A 17378-nucleotide genomic window follows, 5' to 3' on the forward strand; every position below is an offset into this window, starting at 1 on the left:
GGGGAAAAAAGAAAAAAAAAGTAGTAGCTAGTGTTAAATTCCTTGAGCCGAAAATAAAATGTGATGAGGAAACACAGACAGGTGTTCCCGGAGGTGAAGGCGCTGCAGCCCCCAAGCCAGGCAGAGGTTGAGGATGGTCCCTGCAAGGGAGGAAGAATAAGAAGAGGTGGTTGTTTCCAGCATGAGCTTTCATGCCCATCGTCTTCACCCTCCCCATGAATGTGCGTACGGATCCTCGTGCTGCCAGGAACAAACGGGGAGAGGGAAGAAGCCATGGGGAGTGGAGCAGCCGCTTTTCCCACTGGTCCAGGTCAGTGCCTTGGAAAATCACGTGTTTTTCTTTAAATGTTTTACCTTTAAATGTCCCCTCCTTTTGTATCCTACCTGCTTTAAGGAACAGTTTCTTCCACCCATGGGCCTGTGGGCAGCCACAGGAGGATGAGTGTCAGGAGTGGTCTTCCAGGAGGGACCCTGCAAGCAAGGTCCCACCTCTCTTCATGGCATCTTGGTGTCAGTGTTGGCTGTTGCAGTTCTGGATATTCTTCTGTGCAAAGGCTGGCGGTTCCTGGGTTCTGCTTGTGTCTTGGTGTCACCAGCAGCCATGGCCTTTGAGCTCCATCCATGGCCAGCCTTTGTGTTGGGTGGGGAAACCCAGCTCTGCTTTGGCAGGGGGAAAGGCCGGGGGCACGCGCCAGGTCCCCTCAGTACCCCTGGTCTTTGCTTTGACCCACTGCAGAGTTCTGGGGCTGGTGCAGCCCACGGCCACGTGTCCCATTGCTCCCCCGGAGGAGGCTGCTTCTTCTGATGTTTCCAGCATATGCGCTGCGTTTCACTGACTTTATGCTTAACACTTTGCTCTTCTCACCAGAAACACCTGAGTGCAGAACAGCCATTACCTTTTTTGCCATGAAGAGGACCATGAAGTGCCCCAGGACGTGAGTTGCAGGGTGGACATGGGTGTTCCTGGCGGTTCGGCTGGATCTGCCAGCTTACCCTTTGCTTCTGGGCATGGAACTGATGCCTTTGCAGGGGGGTTCGCTTCTGCCCTGAGATTTCCCGTCATGTGCAGCTGGGACCAGGGGTGTCCGCTGTCCCCCCTCTATATGTGATGGGCGATCGCTGCCTCGGCTCTGGAAACTGTGCTCCAGGCAAAAAGGCTGCAGTGGACAGCGCTTAATGGAGCTTCTCAGATGGGAAAATATTACCCGAGGTAATATTAATCAATATTAAATGAGCTGATGGCTTACTTGATAACTTTCAGTGTTCATTCAGTAAGCTCAGAGGGACAGGAAGCTGGGAAAGGAAGATTGCTGCTCAGCCAGCTGGTGTCTGTGGTCAGCTGTGGCGGGGAACGCGAGTTTGGGCCGCGATGAAGCGCTCAGGAGGGCAGACGAGAGCAGCGACGCCAGGCCCAGGCCTGAGAAGCACCGAGAGGCGAGGAACAGTGACACATGTGCCGTGTCCCGCTGTGTCCCCGCGGCTTGGCCAAAACACCCGCAGGTGCCACCAGCGAGACGCCGGCCCTGGCCCCGCCCCTGTGCCCCGCCCCGCCGCGCTCGCCCAATCAGCGCCGTTTCCCCGAGCAGCCGGCCCCGCCCCGCTCCTATTGCCCTCCCCGCCGCTCGGGGCCCCGCCCCGCCCGGCTCCCGCCAATGGGAATCGGCGGCGCAACCCCCGGCCCCGCCCCCCGCGCGGAGCTCGCGCGGCTGGCGGGCGGGGCGCGGCCTGCACGTCCCGGGCGGGGGCGCGCGCGGCCGGTGTCGCCGGTGTCGCGCAGGCGCGCGCGGGAGCCGGTGTCGGTGTCGGCGCAGCGGGGGCCGCCGCTCGGCTCGGCCGGGGCTGCGGATGGCGGAGCGGCGGGGCCCGGGCAGCGGCGCGGCGGCGGCGGCGGGGGAGGTGAGGCTGGGACGCGGCGGCGGCGGGAGCGCCCTGCGGGACCTGTCCAGGTCCTGACGCGGCGGCAGGTGCCGGCGGTGGCGGGCCTGGCCGCCCCGCACCTGTTGGACGCGGCGGCGCGGGGGTGCCGCCGCCGGCTCGCAGGGCGCAGTGCGGCGCGGGGCCCGGCCGTGCCCGGCGGCGGGGCCGGGGCCGGGGCGGGCGCCCGGGCGGCCTTGCCCGGTCAGGGGCCGCGGCGGCGGCGAAGCCATTTTGAGCGGGTGGCGGCGCCGCGGGAAGTTTGGCCGCGGTCGCCGACCCCGTGGGGGCCACCCGGCGGTTCGGCCGCCGAGCCCGGCGCCTTTGCCTGCGGACCGGCGGCTCTGCCCGGCGCTCTGCCGCCCCGCAGCCCGCAGCAGGCGGGGAAGGGGAGCGCGGCGGTCGCGGTGGCCGAGCTGTGCTCCCTCTCCTCAGGCTGTCCTCGGCTGTCCCCCCCGGCTGCCCCCCCCGGGATCCGGGACCGGGCGCCCCCGGCCCCGCCGCCCGCCCTCTGCAGCGGGGAAGGCGGGCGCGTCCTTGCGAGAGGAGCTCGGGCGTGAAATGCGGGTTCACCTCGCAGCGTCTCCTGTTCCTGCCTGGTTAAAATACGCTGGAAGCCCCTTTTTTGTCTTTTTTTCTAGTGTACCATCTGTTGCTGTGGCCCCCGGTGGGTTTGGGTTTTGTGGTTCCTCCTGGGTTTGGTTGGATTGAGGCTGTGTTGGAAGAAAACTGCGGTCGAAAATATCTCTTATTGTGCAGAAAGTCCGGTTTGCTTTAAAAATGTGTGGTTTTTTTAGAAATGAAGGCATATTGGGTTGCCTGAAGGATGCCCAGCTGGCCCATGGCCAAGGGGCAGCTCTTGCCACTCTTTCTGCCCCGGCTGCACCTCCCGCCTCTCACATCTCAGGGAAAAATGTGCTTGGCCTGGGCTTTTATTTAGTTCTTTGGGCAGATATGTCTGCATGCGGGAGCCTAACTTCTTTTTTTTTTCCATCTCCAGTAGGTTCTTTCAAGCAGCAGCAAACCTCAGTTGATGTTTCTGCGTTGTGCTGTGTCTTATTTGAGTCCTGAGGCTCCGAATGCGGTGCTGTTGCTCAAGGACTTTCGCCACTGTTTGTAGCGTGTTTATTCCTCAGGGAATCTTTAAAACTTCCTGGGTTTTGTAGCATAAACAAGATTGCCGTCTTGGTTTTCTTTTGGCTTGCAGCAGCAGCGACAGGCTCACCCCGATGGTTGGACTCGTATGGACACGCTGCTTGTTCTGAGTTATCTGTCACCACGGCTCGAGCGTCACGCCAGTGAAGCCGTAGCCTTGTTCTCTGAGCTGTTATGCTTGAGGGGGGCAGCAGGCCAACCTGCCCAGTGCGAAAAGTGTTTAGAATAATTAGTGATGGAATACCCTTTTAAAATAATTGTTTGGGTTTATCTAGCACTCAATCGTAGTGATATCTACCTCTAAAAATAGTCAGGCCTTCTGTGTAATGAGTCTTGTAGTATAAACGATCATGCCTTGAATGACTATTGTTACTTTTAGGATGTCAAAGATAGATGGTTTTGGGGGTTATGCCAAATCCTCTGTTTGGCTTTTTTTTTCCCTGCAGGAAATAATGTGTTTTTTGGCCGTTATGGCACATGGTTGCGTGATGACCAGAGGAAAAGCTCAGTAAACCTCATTGTTTGGGGCTGGCGTGGCGGGACAGAAAGCTTCACAGCGCAAGGTTGACTGGTCTTGTCATTCCCACCAAATTCTTGCTCCGTGCATTGCTGTGTTCGCAGAAACGTGGCCAGCAGTTGGCTTAGGTGACTGTGCACCACTTCTGCTTCGAGGCAGCGTCCTCAGCTAATTGCCGAGCTCCATCAGCTGGCATTTGGTGCTGGTAGGTCCAGGGTTTTCGTGCGAAGAGCACAGAGTAGCTCAAGCGTGACAGCCCCGTGCTGGGCTCTTTGTCGCGGCGCTCGGCTCCGCAAGGGTGGCCTCCCAGGATGCCTTCCCCGGGTTTGCTGAGGCACAGCTGTGCCAATGGGCAGTTCTTGCTTTCGGTAATTAAGACAAAGGGTTGTGCGAGGAATTTTCTCACGTTTTATCAGAGCGTTACACATGAGCGGTGGCCCTAACTCTTAAAGTTCCTTTTCAGCAACCAGTGTAATGGCAGAGGCTTCTCTGGGGCAGCTTGTGTGCGAAAGCACCAGCTCCTCAGCTTGAGGGAAAGCAGCCCAGTTCCTTCAGCAGGAGGGGAATTTGCTTTATGAAGACTTGTTTTCTGAGAAGGTACCATGGAGGACATTGTGCTTAGTGTCTGAAGCAGGTGGTGTTTCATAGGTTTGCAGACGTCAGGCTGTTTTTGTGTTTGCCCCCAGCTTATTCAGACTTATCTGCTCTGATGAGAATTTATTGCCCTTTTGTGGGCTGTATGGGGTCTAGGAATGGAAATGAGGTGCCGCAAGTCTTCAACGGCAGACCTCTTGCTTACTATAAGCACTTAAGCCTTCTGCAGTACCTTTATCATGTTTATCATAAGAAAATGGGGCTGAATGTGTACGTTCTGCTTCTCTCCAGGTGCTAGCAATGAGCATGACTTGTCAGGTTGATGCCTCTTGCATTTGAAGCCCTTTCAGTGGGTACAGGGCCCTGACACACTAGGTGAGGATATTTGAGCATCTCAGGATGTGGTCTGATGAAGAGAGAGAGCACTTGCTCTTTCTGCAACTTCTGGAACTAGTAAGCGCTTGGCACCTTTGAAACTCAGGCCATCCAGCTGCCGCACTATGGATTTCAGTTTAAGTATCAAAGATTAAAACAGTGGTTTTGGACTGTATTTATCAGTAGAAGCTGTTATTTATGTTACCTTGGTTTTAAAGGAAATGCCTTTATAGTATAAAGTGTTGCGTGACCAAGAAAAAAACACAACAGCTTGGTGGATTGATTATGTAAGCAAATGAAATGACATTTTAAAGCAAGTTTCTTTCCTGTTTGCCTACAGTGTGGCTGTTTTTGCTCTTCACTACCATTTAACAGCAGAGTGCATTTTCTCAGCCCTTCTAGTGAATGTTTTTTGTATGGTAGGTATGAGAAGTATTTGTTTTTGCAATTTGAATGCTTGAAGAGGCTGTCAGCAGGCTCTGGGAGCCGGCAGGAGCCAGCTGTGAGTATTGGGGTCTGTAGCTGACCAAAGAAGCAGCACATCTATGTATTTGAAAACCAGAAACCCACATAACTGATATTAGTCTGGGAGCCCAGCTTGTCTCAGAGTGATGGCCCAGCCAGCTATCCTCTCAAGGAGTTGTGGTTGCAAAGGGAATTAAAGTGAGGATGCTGCCCATGCTCCTAAATCAGGTTTGCTTCATGAACAAATGTGTTATTTTATTGGGAACTCCTGACAACCCCGTATGTTTCCGAACTCAATTTCCCATTGTGTAAGCATCACACTGTCAGTGCCTCCAGATGGAATTGGTCAACACATGGAAAAGTCCATCAGATTTTGACAAGAGAGTAGAGTTGTCAAAGGTAAGTGCTGAGAAGTTGTATGAGGACAAGAATCTGCATTTGGGGAATTCTCAGATTAGTGCTCTGCTGGAAGGAAAGCTGTTGGCGGAGTGCAAATGTGTTATTAGACATCAGAGGATCTTCATGGTAGGGAGACAAACAGGAAATCCAAGTTTCATAAGTAGCTCTGGTAGAAGCTGAATATCCTTATTTTCCTCTGTGAAAGTGGTGAGGAATGATCTGATGAGCAATCTTGCATTGTCATAGGTAACAAAAGAAAACAAAAGGTTTTGGGTACTGTCCTTCATCCTGACCCTTGGGACTGAAACAGGGGAGGGAAATTTCACTGTAAAGGCTTTTGCAGTTGTCCGGGAAAATGTCCTTTTATAGGTGCCACGTAACCACTCGGGTCGGGATTTTTCTGCGCAGAATCCTTTTGGCAGAGATGCAAGAGGAAGGTCTGCTCGGGGGATTGAGGAGCATCACCTTTTTCCTTTTGGCACCAGTATGAATTTAAGATATTTATACTGATGTTCCTTTCTACTTTGGCTTCTGAAACAGGATGTATTTGGTTTGTTTTTTTTTTTTTCTTAAATGTGTTTTTTTAATTTATGGAGATTCTAACAGAATGGAGCTCTCGGACCTGTGTCTTGCGTTTTGCAGGTGGGATGCTGAGTATCCTGGGTATTCTCGTTCAGAGAAAACGTGGGAGGAATATGCCATGTTTTGAATTTAAAGGAAAGTAGAAATCTTCCTCATTTGGTGATGAGTTTGGTGTTGTGTGTCAGGTTATACTCTCTGATTACTTCACTGTCTGTTGTTACAATAATACTTTAAGTTGCATAAACAATTTTTTGATGGGCCTTTGGTAATATTAGGCTTGAGGACTGTACCGGTGCCAATTTATCATTGTTCCAAACTCTACGTGTGCTAGCACTCCTAATTTCCTAATGGCTCTTCCTCCTCCTTTCTGCTATTAATTTTGTCATATCAACTCTGGGAAGAGAAGAACTGTTTAAAATTTGATCAAAAAGAGACCAAGCAAGTATGGAAAACATTAGTTTCTTTGTCAGATGTAGCATGTGAAAATGAAGTTTTTACATAGGGATTGTGAGGCAGCCTCAACTAGAAGTCTTTTTTTTTTTCCCATTTAATCTGTTTAAGTTGTGAGATTTGCAGAGATAATAAGTACCTGCCTCTTCCATTCTGAAGGGCTTCTGCTGAAAGCATTCGGTCTAATATAAGGTTGATTTTTATTTAGGCTGATTTACTCAGCTCCTCATCTTTATCAGCAAATGAGTCTTTATGTTTAAAGTTTCACTACCTTTTCCTTTGCTTAGTTATATTCTAATATTTGGGCACAGTCTCCTGGGAAACTATTAGAGGGGAAAAATTATCTTTAACTTCTTTCTTTAAATGCAGATTTTTTAAAACTTTGTTTACAAAGCCCATTCTGAATCAAAATGAGTTTTTATTTTTCACCTCAAATATTGAGCACTGGTACCGAGTACTTAATAATAATGATAATAATGACTTTGACTCCCAGTAAGAGCACAGTGGGATCTTGAATTCAAAAGCATGATCAGCCTTATGTTTTCATTAATGAAATTTGCATGTGCATGCAGATTAGCTGGAAAATAAATGTGGACAGCCCCAGCAGAAGACCCCAGCCAGGGTTAATATAAACACCAAGGTATGGGCTGTACATCAGGAAATCTGTGCAACAGAATAAAGTTATCTGTGTGGGGAAAGGGGTTTATATCATTCCTGTGCTGCCTGAGTTTTAAAGCTTGCTCATGGAGCTCTCATTGGAACGCTGGAGGAGGAGGAGGAAACTTCTAGTTTGTCCCTTTTGCCACTTTTTTTAACCCTGAGAGCCTCTGCTCAGCTTACACCCCGGAAAGAACTTGGTAACACACGTGTTTGATGTGTTTCCTGCACTATGGACATTAGCAAGGGCTTTTATGTAGGGAGAGATCTCCCTTGCGATAGCTTCTTAATCTGTATAGGACATAGCACTGGTTTCTCACTTCGATTTTAGTATGAGAGCACATGTGCTTTCCTGAGATTTAATGTGAATTTTACAGACGTTCTTGTAGTCGTGTTTTTACAGATGCTTTTTATCTCCTGCCACGTACCAGCGCCAAGCAGCGTTCTGCAGTTTGATGTCGTGTGATGCTGTGTTTTGGTAACAAAGTGGAGCTGGAAATTAATGCTTAACTCAAACCAGCCATCCTGGCAGTCGTGAGTTGGGTGTGTACGCTAGCGTTTTAATTCGCATTGGGAATGTGCTTTTTGATGATCTCCAGCTTTCGATTAATCAGCAGCTAAATTGGGACCCTTCGCTGAGTTAGCAGCTCTTAAGAACGTGAAATGGAAAAGTACAGCTGACTCGAGCAGAAGCACCGGGGTCCGGTAGGGGCGCGTGTACTTCTGACAAGGTACAGGCAGAGGGGCAAAGTCTCCCAGGCCAAAAAGCTTTCAAGAAAGTGCAGAAAATCCTCTTTTAACTCTGTAGGCTACCTTAGCTCAGACCAGCAGGGGCTCAAGCCCGTAGCCTTCCCTCTGTTTCATGAGGTCCTTCCATCCTAGTAAAGTCTGCAGAGTCTGATTCTTTTCTTTTTTTTCCTATGTCTTTGAACCTTTTTGCAAAAAATCTAAGAAGTTACATTAGACTCAGGGCTCTGCTGTATTTCCCGAGATGATAATGATAATGAGTTGGAAATACCTCCCGTCTGTGCAAAGGGCGCATTAGCCTGAAAGCCTTTGGGTGGTTTATCCCCGTTGATGCTTTTATATCAAAGTTGATTTCCGTAGACCTCAGCGCTGATGAATGCGGATAATGAGGGATAGCGAGTACTACTGTAGCTGTGTCTATGTTGTTTTTTTTTCTGGTGCAGCCTAGTTTCTCTTCTTTTATCCCCCAAAAGCTATTCTTAGTAAGTGATTGTTTGGGGTTTTTTTGTTTGAATTGAGTGAATAATCAGTATTTCATTCACTGTCCTTACATATGCTTAAATATAGTATTAACGTAATCTTCTTATATGCTTTTCCTCCTGCTGCTCCTGAGTTCATAAAGGAACCAGGTTCACTCTTAATAAGAACTATGAATGAACTTGCCTGGAAGTAAAATAGTTCTTTTGGGCTTTGGCTCGTGTTTAGGGCCAAGATGATAATTTATTTATATTTTTTGTAGACAGTATCATTCTTCATGCGCACAGCTTCTTGTACTGTGCCATTGGCAGTGATTTTTCCATCTACAAATTCCTTAGATACCATCTGTGAAACGCTTTGTTCCCGCTTTGAAACGACAATGACTTGCATGGCGGCAGACTTTGTATATTTTGCCCTTTTTTTGGACGGCACATCAACTGGAGGAGCCCAAGGCGGTGATTGACATCTGTCAGTCTCCTCTCGCAAGAGTTCCGCTCGGCTCCCCTCGGGTCTGAAGAGCCAGCGGAGGGAGGAAGTGAGGGAGCTCTCCGTGGTGCCGAGCAGCGCTGAGCGCCGGGAGCTTCCCGCTCGCGCCGTGAGGCGGGAACCACGGCCCCGCACCGGGTCTGCCGCCTGCCCTCCCAGTTTCGGTGTGTTGGGACATGTTGCAGGGCGGGAGGGGTCTTGCTCTGCGCTCGGGCTGCTCACCCCAAGGCGCCGAGTTTGTGCGGTCGCTGCGTTACCTGCTCCTCGCTGTGCTGAGAGCTTCAGCACGCTAGAAATATAAACGTTGAACATTAGGCCATGGTCACGTTTCCTGGAGGCAGAGTAAATATAACAGAGCTTAAATAAATATAGCTGGTGTTCCTATGACTCCGTGCATTTTTCTCAGCCTCCCCGTTTCCCATCGTTGCATTTCAGATCATGATGTGTAGCTTTTCTGGTAACCCACAAAACACTCAGCACTATTAGACAGTGTTCCCAATGCCTCTGTTCATTTTTCTGTTTCTTTGGGCCTCCTCGTGCATTTTTTTCTGAGGTGAAACTGCCTGCTTTCCATGTAGGATTCAGTCCAGCTTAGCAGTCAGCAGGTGAAGTCTCAGTGTTAGGTGAAGCAGGATATTTCTGAGGCTGGTTTTGCATAATCCTGCTTCAAGTTCAGTTGTCCTTTCTTCTGCTTTCAATTTGTTCTTTCTTCAGTAACTCATTCAAGAGGTTTACTTTAAAATAATGATGGTTTTCCAGTCTTAAGCCTGACAGCTGTGAGAACATTTGCTAAACGCTGCTCTTGATTGCTTTAAGTGAATGTGGAAGAGACTAGAAATACAACATTGGATTCTTGCAGTGAAAGCTCCATTGAGGAATATAGCTATTGACTGCTATTCTCTTGCCAGAGTATCACCTGACCTATAGGACTGCTTGAACAGAACAAGCTGCTTTGAATCCTAAAGAAACAAAAGCCAATATTTGGAAGGTCACAGACCTTCAAAGGACAGAATAGTCCGTTTGCTTGGGAAGAGGTAGAAAGCGCTAATGCTGTCCATTTAGTTGCAGGTTTGCTCTGATTAGGCGACCCAGAAGAACAATTAGACAGTGGACTGTCTTGACAAAACGTGAGTGAATTGTTTAACATTGAGTACTGCACTGCCACTGTGAGGTATTTGCTGTAACCATCGTCTCGTGTAAGTCTTAACTAAACCCACGACCAGCCCTTTGCCTGCAGAGCGTTGGGGCGGGTTGATTGTCCTGAGACTTGTGTAGGTCCCTCTGATATGGAGATGTTGTGGTTGTCCTGTGAAACATGGACAGTGAGGATTATAATGTGTGTGTGGTGGGGTGGTTTTGAATCAGTGACTTTGGGATCTCTGTTTGGATGTTGCTGGTGTTCTTATGGGAGGTTTTACCTCACAGAGCTAAAGTCAGCCAGCCCCTTATATTTCTGAGTGAATAGCTTCCTCTTCACAGAAAGTGTGTGCAGTATATGCTTATGTATGAGATACGTGCATATATATAATTTTTTGTGTTCAGTACTTTGCCCAGAATAAAAAATTCGGTCTAAATTTAGATACAGGAAAAGGTCACTAAAGTGGGTGCATAATCCAAATTCCACTCAATACATGGTTTCTTTACATATAGACTAATGTACTCTTTGGTTCGGTGACTGAGATCGCTTAGGTAGTCTTGATGGCATTAAATGGCTCTTTCACTGAAATGTCCTGAAGCAAATTTTACATCTTGAGTTATTCGCTTCCTGTGCTGATGTGCCGGGGGAATGGGGAATACTTATCTACATGCCCTGCTGCCTCATTGTTTTGATTTTTGGGATCATCTAGATCCCGTATTTGGGGTTTTTGCCGAACGTTGCATGCACAAAATCTGCTAGCCATGAATTGTAACTCCAGCATGTGCTGACCTCTGCGTTCAGTCTTAAACACTCTATGTTCGTGTTTCCCTCTGTTTTTGTTGGAATGACCTGAATATTGGTCATTTGAAATATAAGCCAGCTGTTTCTCCATCGGGCAGGGAAAAGCACAGCCTGACAGTTAAGGGCTCTTCATCTATCACCATATCACTTAGAAGTCCTTTAACCAAATTTTCTCAGCCCTACTATTTATATTTTTTTAATGGAACTTTTCAAACACACAAAAGCAAAGAAAAAATTTACTTTCTATCTGTAACTTTCATCACAGATTAATTCTCCTCCCCTTAAATACATGTAGTTTTGGATTTGTCTTGCCCTAAGATTCTCTGGGGCCACTTTGTGTAATTTAGTTAGCAGATAAAGTAGGCACAAGTATTTTTGCTCCCATTAGCCTCGTTTCCTTTGCGTATCAGGAGGAGCTTTCAATACTCAGCATTATTATATTATCTGAAAACGTATTTATGAAATTTTATCTGAACTCAAAAAGACTGATGAAAAGGAGCTTATGAGTTACCTGCTGACAACTCAGCCTATGGGGATGATGCATCAGAATTATCTTCTGTAGCCTTGAGTCAGCGTCTTGATACACTCACAAGTTTTGGTCCGTTTGCCCTCAGCTGTAGTTTTGGCTCATGAATCACAACATACAAGACTTTTTCCAAGCGTTTTCTGTATGCCAGTAATGCAGGACAGGGAGGGCTCCGTTCTGGACGTGCCATCCTGACCCATGCCTGGGTCATGCCAGCAGCTTCCCTCCCTCTCCTGCCCCATCTGAGCTCTACCCGGTGTTTCCCTTGCTGATCTTGTCAAATTCAGGAATCTATGACAATTTTTGGAGTAAGAAGGTGGTAAGTACCGTTTCTGCACAACATGGCTGTAAAATGTCTAATGCTCTGTGATGGCAAACACTCTGCCCACACACCAGAGTGGTGATGGCAGTCAGATTTTACACCATAAGTGAGGTTGGTGGTGGGTTTTTTGGGTTTTTTTTTTTTGAATGTACAGATATTTAATATTGAGTAACACATGGAGCTACTCTGAAAGGGACAGTTCGAGTCAGTCCTGTGTTAGAGAGATTCCCAACAGCCAGCTGCAACTATCAGGTTCTGAGAAAGGCTTCAAGAAACTGGGAAGACTGACTGGGGGTCAAACCCTCTCAAAAATTATCTTGCCATTCTTCAAATCTGCTCATATTTGTAGTGGGGAAAAAGCAGAAATATGATTTTTTAGAAGTGAAAGGTAGCGCTTCCCTATTCTTAGAAGTCCAGCAGCTGGTTCTTCCAGAAACATTGCAGTGATGAGACACACAGGCAAAAGTCCTGGAAGGCGGCACCACGGAGATACAGACTGTGGGTGAGACTTGAGTTGCAAACATGGGGTGCTTTGCGTTGCCTTTGGAAACTCTTCCCCTTCCCTGGGACCCTTCTCCTGCCCCCCCGGCTCTGCCCAGGGCACAATGAGGGTGCAGATGTGTGAACAGGGAAGCAGTGAGGAAACAACTGACCCGGCAGCATCATTTCCAGCTAATCACGCCCCAGTCCTTTGCCTGGGAAAAGAACATGACTCAGTTTTCTTCCCTGGTCTTTTAATTTCCCTGTGCCTGGAGTTCCTGTAATGTAAAGAGCTCTGAAACCCTCTCATGTTAAATGCATAACATTTTTTATTTTTAAATAAAAAGCATGCACAGTCGGTGACTACAACCTGCCTGCTTGCATAGGGTGCCTCAAATGTGCACAAACAATGTATGTTGATCCCTGTTTTCAGCCTGTGCATTTTATCTTGATGTATTCTTTCTACTGAAGTTGCAGCACCCTCTTCTGCTGTTTTATCTTCATGTAGGCACTATAAACTGCAATCAAGTTGCCTTCTAATCTCCTTGCTGATAAAATTAATGGAGTTCTGTGGCTGAGCTGCATATGGTGTTTTTTTGTTATTTTCCTGCAGTCAGTTGTGTGTGTGGATATGCCTGTGCCCCTTGGATCTTGTTTTCCTGTGTTTAAAAGCACAAGTCTGCGAATCAAGTGTGTTGTTTCGGTGGTTCCGAAGCAGTCAACTTAATGTTTAAGGGCTATGGGGCGTGACTTCCTATGGTAAAGCCTGGAGAAGATATTCTGATGTCCTTAACGCAGGACATAATGTCATGGTTTCAAGCACAGTTAAACTGAGTGATAAGTATCTTTTTTTTTCCCCAAACTTTAATTTCTGAGGCATTTTTTCTGAAGTCTAATATTAGGTTACAAAATACCCATGTAGCTCATGTGCTTCTTTGCCCTAGGGAGGAAGTAAGAACAAAAATACTCAGCCTGCCTTGTTCTGAAGTCTTAACAAATCGCTGCTGTTCAAATGAAGAAGGGTTCGCAGTCCCCTGGTGTACGCTGGACACATGTAGAACAAGCACGCAGGATGTTCTACAGGCGTTTTTTTGGGGTGTGTTAAGCAGAACCCCCTGCCTAGTCCTCTAGCCTGAATTCTTTTCTGCAGTCTGTAGTCCAGATTAATCTTGTTCTTGTAGCTGTTGTCTAAAAAGTGCTAATACAGAACAGTGAAATTGCTTTCAGTTGATTGCTTAAACTCCTTTGCACTTAAAAAGTCGCTGCTTAGTCTTAAGATTGCGCTATTTTACTGTTCCAATTTGACTAATGTTTAAAGCAGCTAAATGAGTAATGTAAATGTTTAAACATTAGCTATAGTGAAATCACAAAAAAACCCCCAAGATTAAAGCATAGATTCCCCTGAAGACATTTATGGTGATTTTGCTAATGTGAATAATTCTTTGGCTTCAGTCACATTCTCTTCTAAGGTAACTGCTCTTATATATGGGGTGTCGTGATCCTGTAGAGAGGAGGAGTGACATTAAAATCTTTGCTTTTCAAATAACGTTGTTTCAGTATTGAAATTGTATATTGAGGCTTTGAGTTCTCATAAATAACCAGTACACCAACATGTTGTTAATACAGTTTTTCAAATGTAGAGATCACCATGTTAAAAATCAGAAATTAAAACTTCCTTGCTGGTGTTGCGGGATTAAGTGAAACTGCTTTTGGCGAGAGAACATTTGGAAAAATGATTTGTCTGTGTTTGTTCCTGAACAGGTTTGAATCTTTGAGTGTTCCAGAATAGTTGCTTAATAGCAACTGAATTTTCGTAGCTTTTGAAGTGTCAGTGAACTTGGGTTCAGTGTCTTACAGATACTTTCTATACATAAGTTCAAAAAAAGAGTTTGTTCTATGCAAAGGGAAGACAATATGTAGCAGCTTTGTATTGTGTAAGAGCTGCGCTTACTGCATTTTCCAGTTGCGGCATATATGTCCTTTTTTCCTAAACTACTTTTTTTCATTGTGATGATTGGTTGCTAGTCTTTCCCAATTTATTTTAGAATTTTTAAATGAGCAATTCAAAAGGGATGTGGGGATTGTGGTTTGGATTTGGGCTATTATTTCATTAATTCAGTCTGATAAATTAAGGAAGGTGCACACATATATGTTAACTTTAGATGGAAAAACTATTTCCAGAGGAAAACCCAGTTCTCTAGTTGTGCTGTTGAACTGAATTTCTAGTTTATGGCGGAGACTTGTCCCCTTTGTGTATGGAAAGATGTGCCATGTCTTCTTTTGCAGGGTAACACTATAGTGTTCCGGGGACAGGAGCAAAACCTGCCATGAAGACATCTCTTCCCTGTGTTCCATAATAGGTTGGAAAAGACCTTTAAGATCATCGAGTCCAACCATGAACATGTAAAGATTGGAACTGGTGTTTTTCATGAGTGCATGCAGGTGGTTACCTGGTTTGGGTGGTTCTTGTCAGTGTGTGCCTCAAGGTGGCACCTCCTGTCCCTTGTGGGTGGGTGTTTGGGAGGTCTCTGTGACTGGCCATACATTTTTTTCCCCTAAAACCCTACAGAACTGAATTAAAACATGTAGCATCTTGCAAGTTTAAATTACATTGGAAATTCACCATGAGATACTGGAGGGACACACAGGCACGCTCGTGCATGTGCAGTGCTCGTGTATAAAGACAATTATGACAAAACTCCTTTAATTTAAAAGAAAAAAGAAGCTATTTTTGGTGGATGTTTCCACAGATACTGGAATTCCATATCACGTAGTTTATAGCTCAAATTCCAGGGGTTTGGAAGAGATTTGTTGTGATCGTGGGGCTATGACATTGGGAAAATATTAAAGGAAATGGTAAATCATGGTGCTGTATGTATTGTATCCCCATTTGGTGGACGTGGATATAGTCCATTGCAGCGAGGTAAACTGACTTCAATTACACCGCATTGAGCTTTCTAGGCATTTTTATTACCTCATGCTAAATATTATGGGCATATTTTTTCTGGATTATTGGAAAACGCCACCATGAAGTGCTGGGAAAATGAAATATCTTTAGTTCAATCTTGTTTTTTTTTTTTTTTAATGCAATATTCCAATATACGGAGTTTAAATATTATGGCAGGTCCCTTCTTGTATAACTCGACCCAAACTGTTTGTATCGTCCACAGCCCTGCACGCTGTGTAATGTGAATGCAGTGGAAGATTTTGCAGGGTGTCAGCACCCTCTTGTGGGCAGTGTAACAGCAGAGAATGTTTGTTATTTTCCACATGCAAATATCAAAATCCTTTACAGGTACAGGTGGCGTCCCCACTCTGATCAGCTGCTGGTTTGCGTGTGTGTTTTTGTAGAATGCAGCCGCTTGCCTGAAACACTCTGGGTTTTTTGGGAAGTTGCTTCTGTGATTTGCCGAACCACTTTTGAACAGTGTATCTTCACATTGATAAAGTCACATACATATTTTCTTATAACTAGGAGGCTATCTCAAAAAAAAATAAAACCATCTGCTCCTGATTGAGCAGACGTGAAGTTTAATTGTATTTATGGAAATAATATTTCTTGTAGCATCAGTCCTTATCCTGTGTCCTCCTTACCCTCCATCTAGTGTTTCTTTCCTGCCCCACTGCGGGTAGCTGAGGAATTTTCCAGCTGTTCAGGCACATCAGGGAATGCAAGTGCCAGTGGTCTCAAGAAACCGATGCTTGAGAAGTGAGTTGTAGCGTGAGGTCTTGTTTATATGGTTTAAAATCAACCACCAAAACCAAAATTTAAGATGTAAATAATAATAATAATAAAAACCTCTAACAAGATGACAACTGTAAATTTGCTCGCGGGATAAGTTGGCTGTGTTAACACAGAAGTTGACTTTAATTTGAAGGCATTCTTGGCCAGGTTTTTGCTGACCCTTGCTGCTAGAAGGTGCAGAGATGGCAGATTGAGTTCTGCTGAGTAGCTGCTTGTACCTCTGGGATGTTCCTCATGGCCCCAAGCACTAAGCATCTTCAGCTTTGATGTTTTTATTTGATTTCCCCCAACCAGGAATGTCCAGAATTGTTTCTCCCCTTCCCTTTGCTGGGGTTGCAAGGGAGTTGGCTGTGTGACTGTGTATTTGCAATATGTATTGTTTATTCTTACAGAATCAGGAATTTTTCCATTTTGAAATTGGGAGTTGTCATTTGTAATTAAGTTAAATTTGTGAAAGCAACAAATACTGACGGTGTTTCCTCTTTTTGCAGGTTGCAGAGTCAGCATGTGTCTCTAGTAGTTAAAAAGGTAAGCAGTCCGTATTTGCAAATGTATAGCGAGATTCTTTGTTTTCTGATTGATGCATTCAAATAATAACTTGGAAGAGAGCATTCATCTTAATGTATTTAAAGAGTTCCTTAAAACTTTATTGTTTTATATATAACATTTATTTGTTTCGGTAGACTAAACTCCTTCAAAGATACTGGATCAATACAGTTTGAAAACAGAGAAAAGATTGTTAAGATGTATCTAACTTTATCAGGTTGATGTATGTGTTACAAAACGTTACTTACCCTCCTGATTGCAAATTTGTGTCCAATCCATGTAAATAAAATAAATACACAAAGCTGGCATGTAAAAGTTCAGAGCTTGCTGGGTGTTTGAGCTGAGCTGCTTGTGGTAGGAAAGGGAGAAGTAAATCCAATTTGTAAGTCTGTCTCCTAATGCCAAACATCACCCAACCCGAGTAACTGGATTTTTTTTCTATTTATAAAATAACTTGAAGATTTTTGAGACTTTTTTAACTTCCTTTCAAACTGTTTCAGATTTTTCTTCCAACAAGCTCTTATTTTCCTTAGCAGCACTGAGTAGCTGCATCTATTATCTTTTAAATGATGGTGAAAATACTAATGTTATTTACTGGGATATCTAGGCTGCTCAGTTTTCTTCTCTGAATGGCTCTACCTTTTCCTTGGAAACACATCTTAAACACATTTCTGACAGTCATGGGTATTTGAGGAGTTCCTCAGAAATAATGCAAGTTCAAAATTAGATGTTCAAACCTTGGATTAAGCCACTGAGAAGGATACAGACAAAGGATACAAAACTCCTTAATAAATACATGTTCCAAAATAGTTTCCTGTAGAATAAATCTGCAAACATGGCCAGTTATTTCCAGAGCTGGGCTCTAGACATCCTGGGTCAAGGGAGCAATACATGTAAAATCAATTATTTATGTAGTGTAACAGTAGATGGTGCTGTTGGAGTGGATTTAATCACCTGAGGAGTTGAACTGCAAACTGAGGCAGATGGTATCAGAGCTCTTGG

The 17378-nt window shown here is 45.5% G+C and overlaps 1 protein-coding gene across 2 annotated transcripts in view; it reads left to right on the forward strand.

Moving 5' to 3' along the window:
* Window positions 1-1761: 1761 nt before the first annotated feature.
* The window catches only part of ADARB1 (adenosine deaminase RNA specific B1), a 60919-nt gene continuing 45302 nt past the window's right edge, over window positions 1762-17378 (forward strand). Inside the window, exons 1-3 of one of the 2 annotated variants that reach the window (XM_080347129.1) lie at window positions 1769-1896; window positions 14372-14488; window positions 16322-16358. The gene's annotated coding sequence lies outside the window, so the exon portion shown is untranslated. Of the gene's footprint in view, window positions 1897-14371; window positions 14489-16321; window positions 16359-17378 lie in introns of both variants that reach the window. The other variant, XM_080347128.1, reaches the window with a different exon arrangement.

The sequence above is a fragment of the Nesoenas mayeri genome, assembly GCF_963082525.1.
Source record: "Nesoenas mayeri genome assembly, chromosome: 6".
NCBI lineage: Eukaryota > Metazoa > Chordata > Aves > Columbiformes > Columbidae > Nesoenas > Nesoenas mayeri.